This window comes from Pteropus medius, unplaced genomic scaffold (genome assembly GCF_902729225.1).
Source record: "Pteropus medius unplaced genomic scaffold, Ma_sr-lr_union100, whole genome shotgun sequence".
In the NCBI taxonomy this organism is placed as follows: Eukaryota; Metazoa; Chordata; class Mammalia; order Chiroptera; family Pteropodidae; genus Pteropus; species Pteropus medius.
Window position 1 is genome coordinate 8,981,990 of NW_024349802.1, and position 12,595 is coordinate 8,994,584.

General features: G+C 40.2%; 1 protein-coding gene across 44 annotated transcripts in view; it reads right to left on the reverse strand.

The window, feature by feature from the left end:
* The window catches only part of KLHL3 (kelch like family member 3), a 235,899-nt gene that overhangs the window by 96,559 nt on the left and 126,745 nt on the right, over positions 1-12,595 (reverse strand). The gene's annotated exons all lie outside the window — the stretch shown is intronic.

The following is a 12,595-nucleotide window of genomic DNA, read 5'->3' on the forward strand; positions in this document are numbered from 1 at the left end:
TGGACAACTATCCCAGTGCTGGCACGCTGAGGAAAAAAGATATTAGCCAGGTAAAAAGGAAATTGGGAGAGTATTATCGCAGAGAAAACGATATGCACAAAGACCTGGAGAGTCAAGTGTGTTCAAAGCACTGAAGTTCAGTAAAACTAGAGAAGACTACCAAGAGAAAAAGGTAAAGATTGAACAGTCTTGCAAATGTCATACAAGGAAAGCTAAGGAGTTTAGATTTCATTCTGAAACCATGAGAAGCCATCAAAGAGTTTTAAGAAGAGAAGTACAGCAGGAAGTAGGTGAACACACTTGAACTTTACAAGGATCACATTGGCTACAGTATGGAGAACAGTGGCAAAAGAGTGAAAGCTTTTGGGAAACAAAAATCCCATAGAAAAACAAAGGATTGTAATTTGTTATGAAAAGAACGGCTGTGTGAGCTAAATGAGCAGGTGGTGACTAGCAAGAGCCACTCATAATCTCAAAATCCTCTGTACCAAAGGCAACACGTTCAGATCCGTATGGGATGCCACTTCGATGCCCAACTACTCCTGACCAACATGTTTCAATCTTATGGAGGGTGGGAAAGCAAAATCAAAAGAATGAGCAAGGAAAGGACAGGACTTTATCCCAAGACTGATGAAACTATTCGGCTCCATGGTCAAGTCGGGGACCTTGGAGTTACCGGTCTTTGGACCAGGCTAAGCTTTGTTTTGCTTAGCCTGGTCCAAATCTACACAAGTGGATAGGTTTTGTTAATAGGAAAACAAAACCTATCCACTTGTGTAGATTTGGGGGCCCACAACTCTAAAACAATGAAAGGAGTTTCCTTTGCCATTCCCTCTGTCCATGGCCCAAACTGGCTTGAGAAAGGGGCTGCTGTGTTTAAGAGAATGTTCCAGAGACCTAAGAGTCTCTATAGATCTCACACTGGGATTTGTAACATTCAGATAAATCAAGCATGCCAGATCCACCGCCCATTTGACCATGACAGACTCCTCGTTTGGCTTCCTTCATCATTTTCAGTTCAGCATGCAAATATAAGCAATGGGCATCTGAACGTTGGGACTGTTTGTATTCCAAGGGCAAAGAAGGTGGCTGAGCACAGGACAATAAATATAAAGAGATGCACAAAGGCAGCTGATTAATCGTGTTTAAGTAGAAAAAGAAAATCTCAAAGCAGAAAATGTGCTCAGGGAGAAAGAGTGCCCAGTAAAGATGAAAAACTTCATGTAAGAAATCCTACAAACATAATTTATTTTATGGTTAGTGTCTTTCCCTACTCCAGGGCCAGAAAGATATTAATTTCTATTTTCTACTAAAAGCTTAACATTTTTGCTTTTAGTATTTAAGTTCTTGTTTTATCTGATGTTGATTTTTATGTCATGATGTGAAATAGGAATCTAATTTTCTCCTATAGGTTCTACTTATTGAATACTTATTTTTCCCACTCACCTGTCATGCCATCTTAGCTCACATATCAAAGTTCCAAATATACAGGGATCTATTTCTGGAATCTCTAACCTATTCTTTTGGTCAGTTTATCTGTCTATCAGTGACACACTGTTTCTGTAGCTTCATAAGACCTGATATCTGATAGGGCAAGTCCAAATACGATTATTATGCTTCAGATGTGTCTTGACTGTCCCAGTCTCTTCATTCTTTCATAAAATTTTAGTATTAGCTTGTCAAGTTCCATGAAAGACTCTGATGAGATTTTGATAAAACTGCATTGAATTTATAAATCAATTTGGACTGACATCTCTCTGATATTGTGTCTTCCTATCCATGAACATGAAATATCTCTCCATTTATTTAGGGTCCTCTTTAATGTCACTTAAACTTTTATATTTTTCTGTATAAGGACCTTACACATGTTTGATTAAATTTATTCTTAATTATTTTATGGTTTTTGTTATTTTATAATAGCAATGGTGTCCTTTTTAAATTATTTTTTCTGATCATGGTTTATAAAATGCAATTGAGTTTTGCAAACTGATCTTATATCCAGCCACCTTATCAAATGTTCCCATTATTTCTATTTGTCTAAAGAGCTAATCAGGTGTTCTTTGTAAACAATCATATTACCGGCATATAATGCCAGAGGGTATATATATATTTTTTCCTTCTTTCCAATCCTTAGGGCTCTAATTTCTTGTTTGAAAGAAATTCTACGCTGGCTAGGATGGCCACAATGTTGAACAGAAAGTGTGCTAATGAATATTCCTATCATCTTCCTGATTTTAAAGAAGATGTTTCTAATGTTTTCCAATTGTGTATGTTTACTGTAGGATTTTTGTAGATGCCCTTAATTAAATTGAAAAAATTCCCTTGTATCTTATTTTTTTAATCATAAATTTATATTGAATTCTGTCAAATGTTTTTGTGAATCCAATGAGATAATCATATTTTTCCCTTTGTTTTTTAATGTGGTAAATGATATTATTAAATTTTCTAATACCAAACCATACGTGCCTTCCTGGGATAAATCTAGAAACTGTAAAACATTGCACAAATATTCATTATAAATATCTTCAGATTTAAAAATCAAGACAATTATAATTTGTTATCCATCAGAGAACCACTGAAGGTTTTTAACAGGGAACTAATAAGATTAGATCTCATAAAAGCCCAGTGGACAGATATCGCTAGTTCCATTTCACACATGTGGAATAGATGTAGACTAAAGAGATCCATTTTGGAAGCAGTGACAAAAATCTCCGGCATGACTAGTGACCAGATAGGCTTGTTCTTTCTTGTTGTGTTGCTCTTTACACTTCCTGGCCTTCCAGAACGGTCAGATAATGATAAATCCCTGTTAATACAATGTGTGTTTACCAAAAGATCTCAAACATAGATTGCCTATTATCAGAGGATTAAAGTTCAAAAAAATGCAATTCACCCTAAAGCCTCCCTGAAAGAACAAGTTGCTGACCACAAGCTGGCTAGAGAAAGGACATCTGGTTTCCCCATTCTCTCCAGAGTCCTTTCCACCCTTGATGGAAAGGCAAGGCTTAACATCAGAAGGAACCCAAGGTCTCTATCTTCCCTTGCTCTTCTCTGTGAAGACACGGGAAGTCTGGAATGGAGTCCTTGTTCCTGGAATATACAAGCTTCTTAGAAATTCACTGACCTTCCAGGGAGCAGGAAGTTAAGAAAAACAGGATCTGAGGACTCAGAGAAGTTAAAATCTTGTACAAGGTCACAGAGATAATAAGTGGCAGAGATGAGATCTGAGCTCAGGTATCCTTGATTCGAATCAACCCAAGTTATTTCCACCACAGCCTACACCCTCCAGCAATACAGTATATACATACATGAGCACGCACAAGGACACGGACACACACACACATATGCCTCAGCCTAGGATTGCATGCTCAGGCACAGAGCTGCTAGATTCCACCATTCCCTTCCCTAAACCTTTCTCCCTCCATTTATACTAGATCTTAACTAGTTAATTCCCAATAGATAGTCCACTTCCTCTCTCTCAAGGCCCAATCCCAGCATGCTCAGTTCTTGATCCTAGACAAGGCTGAAGGATTCCCCTCCCCACCTGTGAAACACAGACCACACTGAAGTATGTACCCCTCTCTTGTCCCAGTTCAAGGTCTAAGACCATGCTTTTCACCCTATCCAGACCCCAGCCAAAATCTCTCTCTTTCTCTCTCTTTCTCTCCCTCACTCCTCCTCTCCCTCTCTCTCTTATACACACACACACACACACACACACACACACACACACACCTTCTGGAGCAGACTCAACCCGCAGATGTTTTCTGCTGAAAATGTTTATTAATAAATGCCCTTACTCCATCCAAAAAGTGGTTGATTTCTCCAAGAGCAAGGACTGGCTCTAGCTTCAACCCGCCCTTAAGCGTCAGCCCCTATTAAAACCACATCAAACTTCGAGAACTCTCACCCAGCTCAAATGAGGTGATTCAGTCTTCAGGGTGTCATGATCTGACAAGAGGTATGAAGCCTACCAAATTATCTCCATAATCAATGTTAATTTATATGTGCCCCTCCCACCAGATCTGAGGCTCTGGATGCTGAACAAAAAACTGAGTCTTCACTTGTGCTCAGATGTCCAGAGTTTCAGTAACATTCAAGTTGAGCCATGTTTAAGATTCAAAGGGGTCACCAATAATAGATGTTGTGAGAAAGTATGGACCAGCCAGAATCCTTGCTCTTTCCTATAGAATTGTACAGAAACGTTTATCAAAGCAATTTCCCACATAATCTGCAGCAGAATCAGGGCACATCTAGTTAACTTTGTCAAACCATCACATATCTGGCCCAATTATTTAATTAATTTCATACACTGTCCTGTTATTATTAAACATATTTATATGAACTACCACTGGTGCCATGATAAACCCACTACAATATATAATTCCTCTAGCCTAGCAGGTAAAAAAGCCAACAACCCCTTCAACAACCCACAGAAAAAGAGTATTCAATGTTGGCTCAGACATAATTCACGCCCTCACAATGCCATTCAAGAAGTCACACGTGTGAGGCAGTCAAAAGCCATACACATAAGTAAGATGAACATAACTGACCCGCCCTTCCTGGGCTCTCTGCTTCTCTTTTCTTTTGGCCTAGATCAGTAAGTGGCCTCTCATCTGCTGCTCCCCATTCTAGACGCTCTCCTTCCAAATGCTTCCTGTATAATACTGATAAACTGTTCCTTCTAAAAAGTCACTCTGATCACATCTGCCAGATTCTCACTGCCCACAGATCTCTTCAGGGGCCATGAGAATTATAAGCTGGAGGCTCAGTCACAGTTCTCTGCTTTCATTTGTTCTACATACTGGGTATCCATGTACAATGTCCTTTCAAAGGACTCTATAGCGAGAAAGCTGAAAAGTCATAAGCCTACAGTATAAAAACATGATTCTTGCCTATATAAAAGCTGAAAAGTCATAAGCCTACAATATAAAAACATGATTCAGTCCAGGCCACGACCGTCCTTGGCCTGGACTGAATATAAATGCTAGCCTTACCTCTCACTTATTTAAATATTTACTGAGTACCTATTATGTAATGAACAGTTGAATTATCCACTACAAACAGATTCCCCTCCCTATTGTTGTATCATACTCTAAATAGCTGTTCTAAGACCAGTTTGGTCTCCTATAAAGACTTCTGAATACTTTAGTCCTAAATGATCTCTGCCTTTCCTAAATTCTCACAGTATTTCTGGCCTATAACTCAGTTGGCACATAGAATACTGCCCTGTGTTTATCTTTTCATGGTACCCATCCAACCACCCGTTCACCTCACACTCAATTCAACATTGCTTTGTATGGCCTAGACTGCCCAACATAGAGCCATGCCCACAGTAGGTTCTCATCACATATTTGTCATCAATGAACTCTGACCTGAAAACCTTTCACTTGTCCTTACAAGTGATAGTAGAGCAGAGGATAGCCTGTTCCAACCATCGCGTTCAATCCTAACAATTTAAAAAAAAAACAAAAAAAAGTAAGGTTGAGGAATAAGGGCTTTGTAGCAGCCTGTGTTTAGGTGGTATTTCTTGATGACAGGATTGCTGCACCATCAAGTCCTGAATCCTGTTGCCTGGGCATCTTCAAGTGCCAGGTCCTTCATTAATCCAGAAGGAGAAATCTAAATTAGGTAATTTATAGAGCTAAACTATAAATCAATACACGCAAAATATTAATTATAAAATTTATAAATAAAAATACATAAGCTCTAAATATTAGACTCTCTTTTCTTGGCACACCCCATCCCACAGCTTTTTCTCCTGCCCTCCCCTATCCTCTAAATTACAGATGCACATATCCAATGCCTTGACTCCCCCACTTAAATTTTGCATACTCATCATATCCAAAACTGATGCTCCCCACCTTTCCTCAAGCCTACTCTTCTTTCTGTATTCTTTATCTCCAAGGCACAACCAACCACCCACTCACCCATCCAAGGCAGAAACAGGGATGTCGTCTTTGATATCTTCTTCCCTCTCTTTCTTACACCCCTCACATACAGCCGGAAGTCCTACCTATCCTAAGTCCTTTAATATATCTCCACTCCATTCCCTTCTCACAGTCACTGCTACCACAACCTCAGTCCAGGCCATCATAATCTCTTGTCTGGATTACTAAGATAACCTCCTCCCAGACTCCAGAGTGATCTTTACAGAATGTCAGTGTGAGCAAGGCATGTTCTAAGAGAAACTTCTCACTGGTTCCTCACCACATTCAGAATAAATCTCAGAGACTTAGCCTGGACCTTCATAACCCCATCACCGCCCTGAAGACTTATTACTGTAGTATTAAAATACTTGAAATTGCCTAAATAAACGGGTTCTTTTGTCCTAACCCCTACCTATGTCTACCTCCCCTAGGTCCTTCATCTTCCAGAATCCACTAGATTAATTTCCCTCTTCTTCTCATAGTACTCTGTGCTTCCCTCTGTATTATAAAGTACTTCTCTGTCTCCCCTATACAGTGTATGCTGGTAAATGTTTAACAATTGATTTTAAGGAAGGGAGCCCTGATTTGTAACATTTGCCAATTTCTATGGTGTAAATACTCCCACTATGGCAGATTTCAAATGCAACGTCACTGAGTATGTGGAGTTGAGATGTGCAATAGCACATTATTATATTACCATATAGTATTTCGAATGTACAGATATATGAGACAATCTAAGAGGTATAGATCATAGTAAAATTATTAAGAAATGATGAGTTTTGAGTATTTATTATACTTGTTTTTAATATAGTTACATAATTTAATTTTTAATAAAGACTAAATTTAAAAACTGACACAGAATTCCTGAAAATTTAACAAGTAGCTCTCACAAGTGGGTGAATGCTGGCTCCAGCACACCACTGCCAATCCTAGACTTTGATCTCTATGAGAACCAGGATGGTGTCTTATTTTCCTCTCTATTTTTAGCTTCTGGCATATGACAGGTGTTCAATAAACGAATATTGAGGAAATGAATGGATGGGTAAGTAAAAAGGTAAAACAACCAACTATTCCATCTTTCGTCACTTCCCCTTATTAAAATAATTATGGCTTTGTCCCTCTCAACTTCCTCCTCATTCCTCCCTCATGGGCAGGAGTGGGGCAGGGGGGCTCTTTCCTAGTCTGTCCAGTTCACTGCTTTAGTGATACAGAATCAAGAGGAATGGGGGGGGCGGGAGAGGGGAGGCAAGAGATAGCCAGCACCTACTAGAGAAGAGGGAAGGAAGAAGAGTTGTTGTTTAATGTGTCAGCTCTTGAGCTCTTCCCATTGCTGTGGAAAATTCAGGCAGTGAATGGAAAGAAAAGGACACTAGAAAGCAAGTCAGCAAAGCAGGAAACAGAAAAGCCTCTGAGCAGGCTGACTGTGCAGAAGTGTTTGGGGGATCTGCCAGATAAGGAGCTCCAGAGCATCCAAGGTGTGAGAGAAAAGGGAAAAAAGAAAACGGGAGTCTTAAGAATGCTGCTGAGGTTTATGAGCTATATCGTCTCTAAAAGGCTTCAAGAGATAAAAATAAAGTCAGGCAATGTGAGCTGATACTGAGCCACATACATAGGGCCTGGGCACATTATGTTCAAGCCACAGGTGAGACAGAAGAAAGATACCTGAAAAAGGTAAAGCAACTCTGAGTTGGAGTAAGACTATACCAAATGCATTTAAATCCCTCAACAAAAAAGTATCTCTTAGAAAAAGAAAGTGAAAAAAAAAAAGCTGGACAGAGAAAGACCTTGGTCATTCCCCACTACCTAAGAAAGAAAATGATTTATCAGACACAGTCATCTGGTTCAGCCTCAGGTCGGATCCCTGTTGTGGAACTTGAAATCTCTAATACTCAAATGTCCTAACTCAGTCCCTAGCTTGCCATGCAGCCTTTTGATCAATTTGGACTCCCCCAACGTTCTCCTTCAGGAAGCAAGAAAGTAGTGGCAGGCCCTCAGGAACCTCTCACCAATGATAGTTTTCACAGCAAATTAACAAACTGTCACTCTGAGTGTTGTACTTTAGATTCTCACAACGAGTTCATCAGCATGACTCTCCTCCTAGTCGGGGCAGCAACAAGACACTGACAAGACGGGATTCCAGAACCTACAGGGCTCTGGGTGAACTGCAGATCTAGCATGTATCCCAATTCTGAAGTGCGAGGCCAAAATTACCTAATTTAGATTTCTCCTTCTGGATTAATGAAGGATCTGGCAATTGAAGATGTCCAGGCAACAGGATTCAGGACTTGATGGTACAGCAATCCTGTCATCAAGAAATACCACCTAAACACAGGCTGGTATCAAGCCCCATATTCTTCATACTCTTTCAGTGGTATGAAGCCCCCTCAGGCTCACAGCATCCAGATGATTCCCTGCAATAGTCCACACCAACACACGGAAGATATGTGTCAGGAAGCAACAGCTCCTAGGTAACAGTAACAGCATGTATTGAAAGCCAATGATATGTTAAAGCACTTTACCTCCATTATCTCATTTGATCTTCAGAACAATCCTATAAAGTAGATATTATCTGCTGAGGCACTGAAATAAAATTTATCCAAAAGTCCTACATAACTAACTACTAAGTGGAGAATTGACATTCAAACTCAGGTGCATCTGACTCCAGGGCCCAAGCTCTTAACAGCAATGTCCACTGACTTGGGATAATGTCCATTAGGCCAAGGAGGGCTCATTTTTTATGTCCTCTCTGAGCTTCTTCACTGTGTAGCCAAACCGGGCCAAATGAAAAATGACTGAATCCTCTAGGACCTGTGACATAGCACTACTCCAATCTACTCATTGTGGGAAACTGCAGCATGTACTAGAGTCAAAATTATTCATTGTGCTGAATTTGGAATTTTCACACAACCCCACCATGATTCATCAAAGCTGACCAGCAGCTGCTGCCATTCTTATAATGTGCTCCTTCGTAAACAAGCTCATGAACAGGTATGTTACTAATCACATTCCTAAGGGTCCAATTCACAGATCACTTCCTTCAAAACCCAGTGGGGAAAAACTCTTAAGTGAACTGTGTTAAAATGTAAAACATAAGAGAAATGCTTGCATTTAGAAAGAATTAGACAAGGAGAGAGAAAGACTAAAAGAAAACACACCCCTTGTTACGTGCCATTTTGGAAGCCAAGCTTCTATTTGGTTTGAATAGGAAAGCTGAGCTTTTCCATGTGTGTGGTTTTGATAGAGGCTGCAACAGGCTCATGAAAGTTAAAAAGAAAAGTCCAGGAAAGTTGTGCTGAGACTGTAAAAATCCTTATAAATTGAAAAAAGTTACGGATTTCTAGCCTGAGAACCACTGAATGTATTTAATAGGAAAACATCTAAGAACAAAGCATGTTCAACTTATTTTTTATATAGTTTATTAATCCTCTTCTCAGTCCAACCTAGATTTAGAATTCATCCAGCGACTGAAAAAAATTAGGTCAGTTCTACAGTGGCAAATTTCATCAAAGCACTTGCTTTAGAAAACTCACCCAAAAATGTTCTTGTCTGGATCCATAACAACAATCTAAAACCTAGCAAGCAAGATCCTAAAAACCCGAAATCTGAGTATGGGGAAATCAAGTGGTTCCTTTCACTGACTTTGTTTATTTGCAGTTGAAAACCTTACTTCACCAAAAAGCATTTCCAAACTGGAAATTTTTTTTAATTAGGTTTATTGGGGTAACATTGGTTAATACAATCATATAATTTTCAGGTGTACATTATTTGATATCTGTATATTCTATTGTGTGTTCACCACCCAAAGTCCAGTTTCCTTCAGCTACCATATATTTGATCCCCTTTACCCACTTCACCCTCCCCCTATCTCCCCATATTTGACCCCCTTTATCCCATCTACCTCCCTCTCTCCCCCACCCCACTAGTAACCACGACTCTATAGTCCTCTGGTAACCACTAGTCTATAGTCCATGTCTATGAGTCTCTGTCCAAACTGGAAAATTTAACTTCAATTATTGTGGATGAAATGCACATCTGCTTCAGACAGCAGTGAGGCCCAAAAATGTATTTAGAAGTTTCTATCTGTTACTTCTACGGATGGGAGAGATCTCAGCAACATGCCATGGGAAGATAGAAAAGGCTGGAGCACTCAACATTTGCTCTCCCTGGGTCTTGCCAGCATTTTACCCGGCATTACAAAACTCAGCATTTAGAGAACATTGGCTTTCTAGGTCATGTCTTCTCAGAAAATATGATCTATCTTTTCCTAGACCAAGGGCAAAAAGATAAGCTTCTTCCAGCTCCAAAGCTCCTTCCCTGAGGTCCGGAAGCAGGCTCTCCTTGGTATGGATGAGCCATCCTCCCTCTGGGACTGCTCACACAAATTCACAGCAAAATGCTGGGCACATGGTGTCCCCCTCAAGCAGGGGCATCCTGATGTTTCTAATGAGGAAAGCCACTACAATTTTAAGAAAAATGGACAACCAAGTTCCCCTTTTCATGATGCTTCTTCTAAAAGTTGTGGCTCCACAACTCTTGCAGGTATGCCAGATAGTAGACCTGGGAAATTTAAATATATGTAACATAAAATTTACCATTTTAACTATCTTTAAGTGTACAGTTTAGCAGCATTAAGTATATTTATGTTGCTGTGCAACCATCACCACCATCCACCTCCAGAACTTTTTAATTTTCCCAAACTGAAACTCCATACCCATTAAACAATAACTCCCCATCCCTCCCTCTCCCCAGCCCCTGACAACCACCATTCTATTTTCTCTTAGTACTTTCTGTCTCTATGAATTTGACTCCTCTAGGTATCTCATATAAGTTGGAAATTTATTGTAATCATCCGCAAGGCTGATTTCCAGAACTGAAATAAAATCCCAATAGCAAGAGCAACTGCCATCTTCAATGTCTATCTGCTCTACAGACACACACACACACACACACACACACTCAATCACGGTAATAGCTGAGGGTCTCTTTCCTTTGCAAATCAGAAGATAGAGTCACCAAGTCACAGTGATTCTTCACAGAGGGAAATGGGAAACTTAGCATCAGAAGGTCCTATAGAGCAGGGGTCCCCAAACCCCGGGCCACTGACAGGTACCGGTCTGTGGCCTATTAGGAACCTGGCCACACAGCAGGAAGTGGCAGGGGAGAGAGCAAAGCCTCATCTGTATTTACAGCCACTCCCCAGCACTAGCATCACCAGCTCAACTCTACCTCAGATCATCAGGCATTAGATTCTCATAGGAGAACCAGTTCCTGGTGCCAAAAAGGTTGGGGACCACTTTCTGGTTTAGATAGAAGCGAGATGATCGCCTGATAAGCTCTCCCTAATTTTCTCATGGGAATGGACCCACATAATCTGCTTTGCATGATAACTATAGGAAGGTCGTAAAATAAGCCCTGGTTAGTATACCAGTACAAGTCTTGGGGTACAACAGGGCAACAGACTAGTACCAGTGGTGATGGCAACTATCATTTCCTGAGTACTTACACTCTGTGCCAGAAAAACTGTAATAGATGCTTTATACATATTGCTTCATTCGATCTTCACAATTCCATTACTCTCTTTGCACTGAAAAGAAAAATTATTTCTGAAAAAAACGTGACACACTCAAGGTCACACACAGTTTATTAAGTAGACTCATGCAAGGTCTCTGTTACTCCAAGCTCATGCTTTCAATTAATAGCCTTAGAAATCTCTTGGCTAAAAATTTTTAATGCTTAAAAACAGCCCCAATTAAGCTTCAGCATGTTAAGTGTTGAACAAGCCCCAGATTCAGGATCCCTCCAGTCTCTAGAGGTTTGACATGTGATCCTAGGCCAGTCACACAGCTTCTCTGGCCCTGGGTTTCCCAGTGCACTTGTAAAACAAGACTACTTTCCCTATTTACCTCCTGCGTCAAAGCATTCCATGGGGTCAATTACCCGTGCTGAGATAATAAGGCCGATATCCAAGGATGAACCTAGTGGCCAAAGGTTTCAATCTCCTCTCTCACCAACTTTCCTTTTAGTTATCAACACTCCCCACAAAAGTTATCAGCTAATCAGCAAATAATTATCCAGCACCAATTATTCATGCAGTCACATAGTAGTCAATGAGGAGTATTCAGAGATATAAGCACCATCCTTGTCCTTGAGGACCTATTTCCAAGTTTGGGGACTTCTAAGATATATGAAACAAAAGCACAAAAAGATCTAGTGGCCGGGCCTATTCAGTACCCAACTATGAGATATGAACTAGAGGTATTGAAATTCAGAAGAACTTCAGCCTGGACTAGAAAAGCTGAGGTTTCCTGGATAAAGAAGAATTTTAAAACTTGATAAATAGATAGCTTTTGGAAAAGAGGAAGGGAAAGACATTCTAAGCAAAAGTTCTGGAAGCTAAGGATCTGAGGCTGGATGGAATTTTGTACGGTGTGGGTGATCACAAAAGAGACCAAAAGATCTCTTGGTGGGGATGGGGGTAAGCAGTGGGAATGGAGACTGGAGCCAGACTTCAGGGGATGAACACATGGTATGGTAAGCTGGACTTGGAGTGGAAATGAAATGTCATAAGCAGGATGACCTAGCTGGAAACTGCTCAGTTTGGATTTCTTGCCTAATCTCTAGCTCTAGTAACTGAAAAGCAAAAGAACATGTACATAAACCAGGTG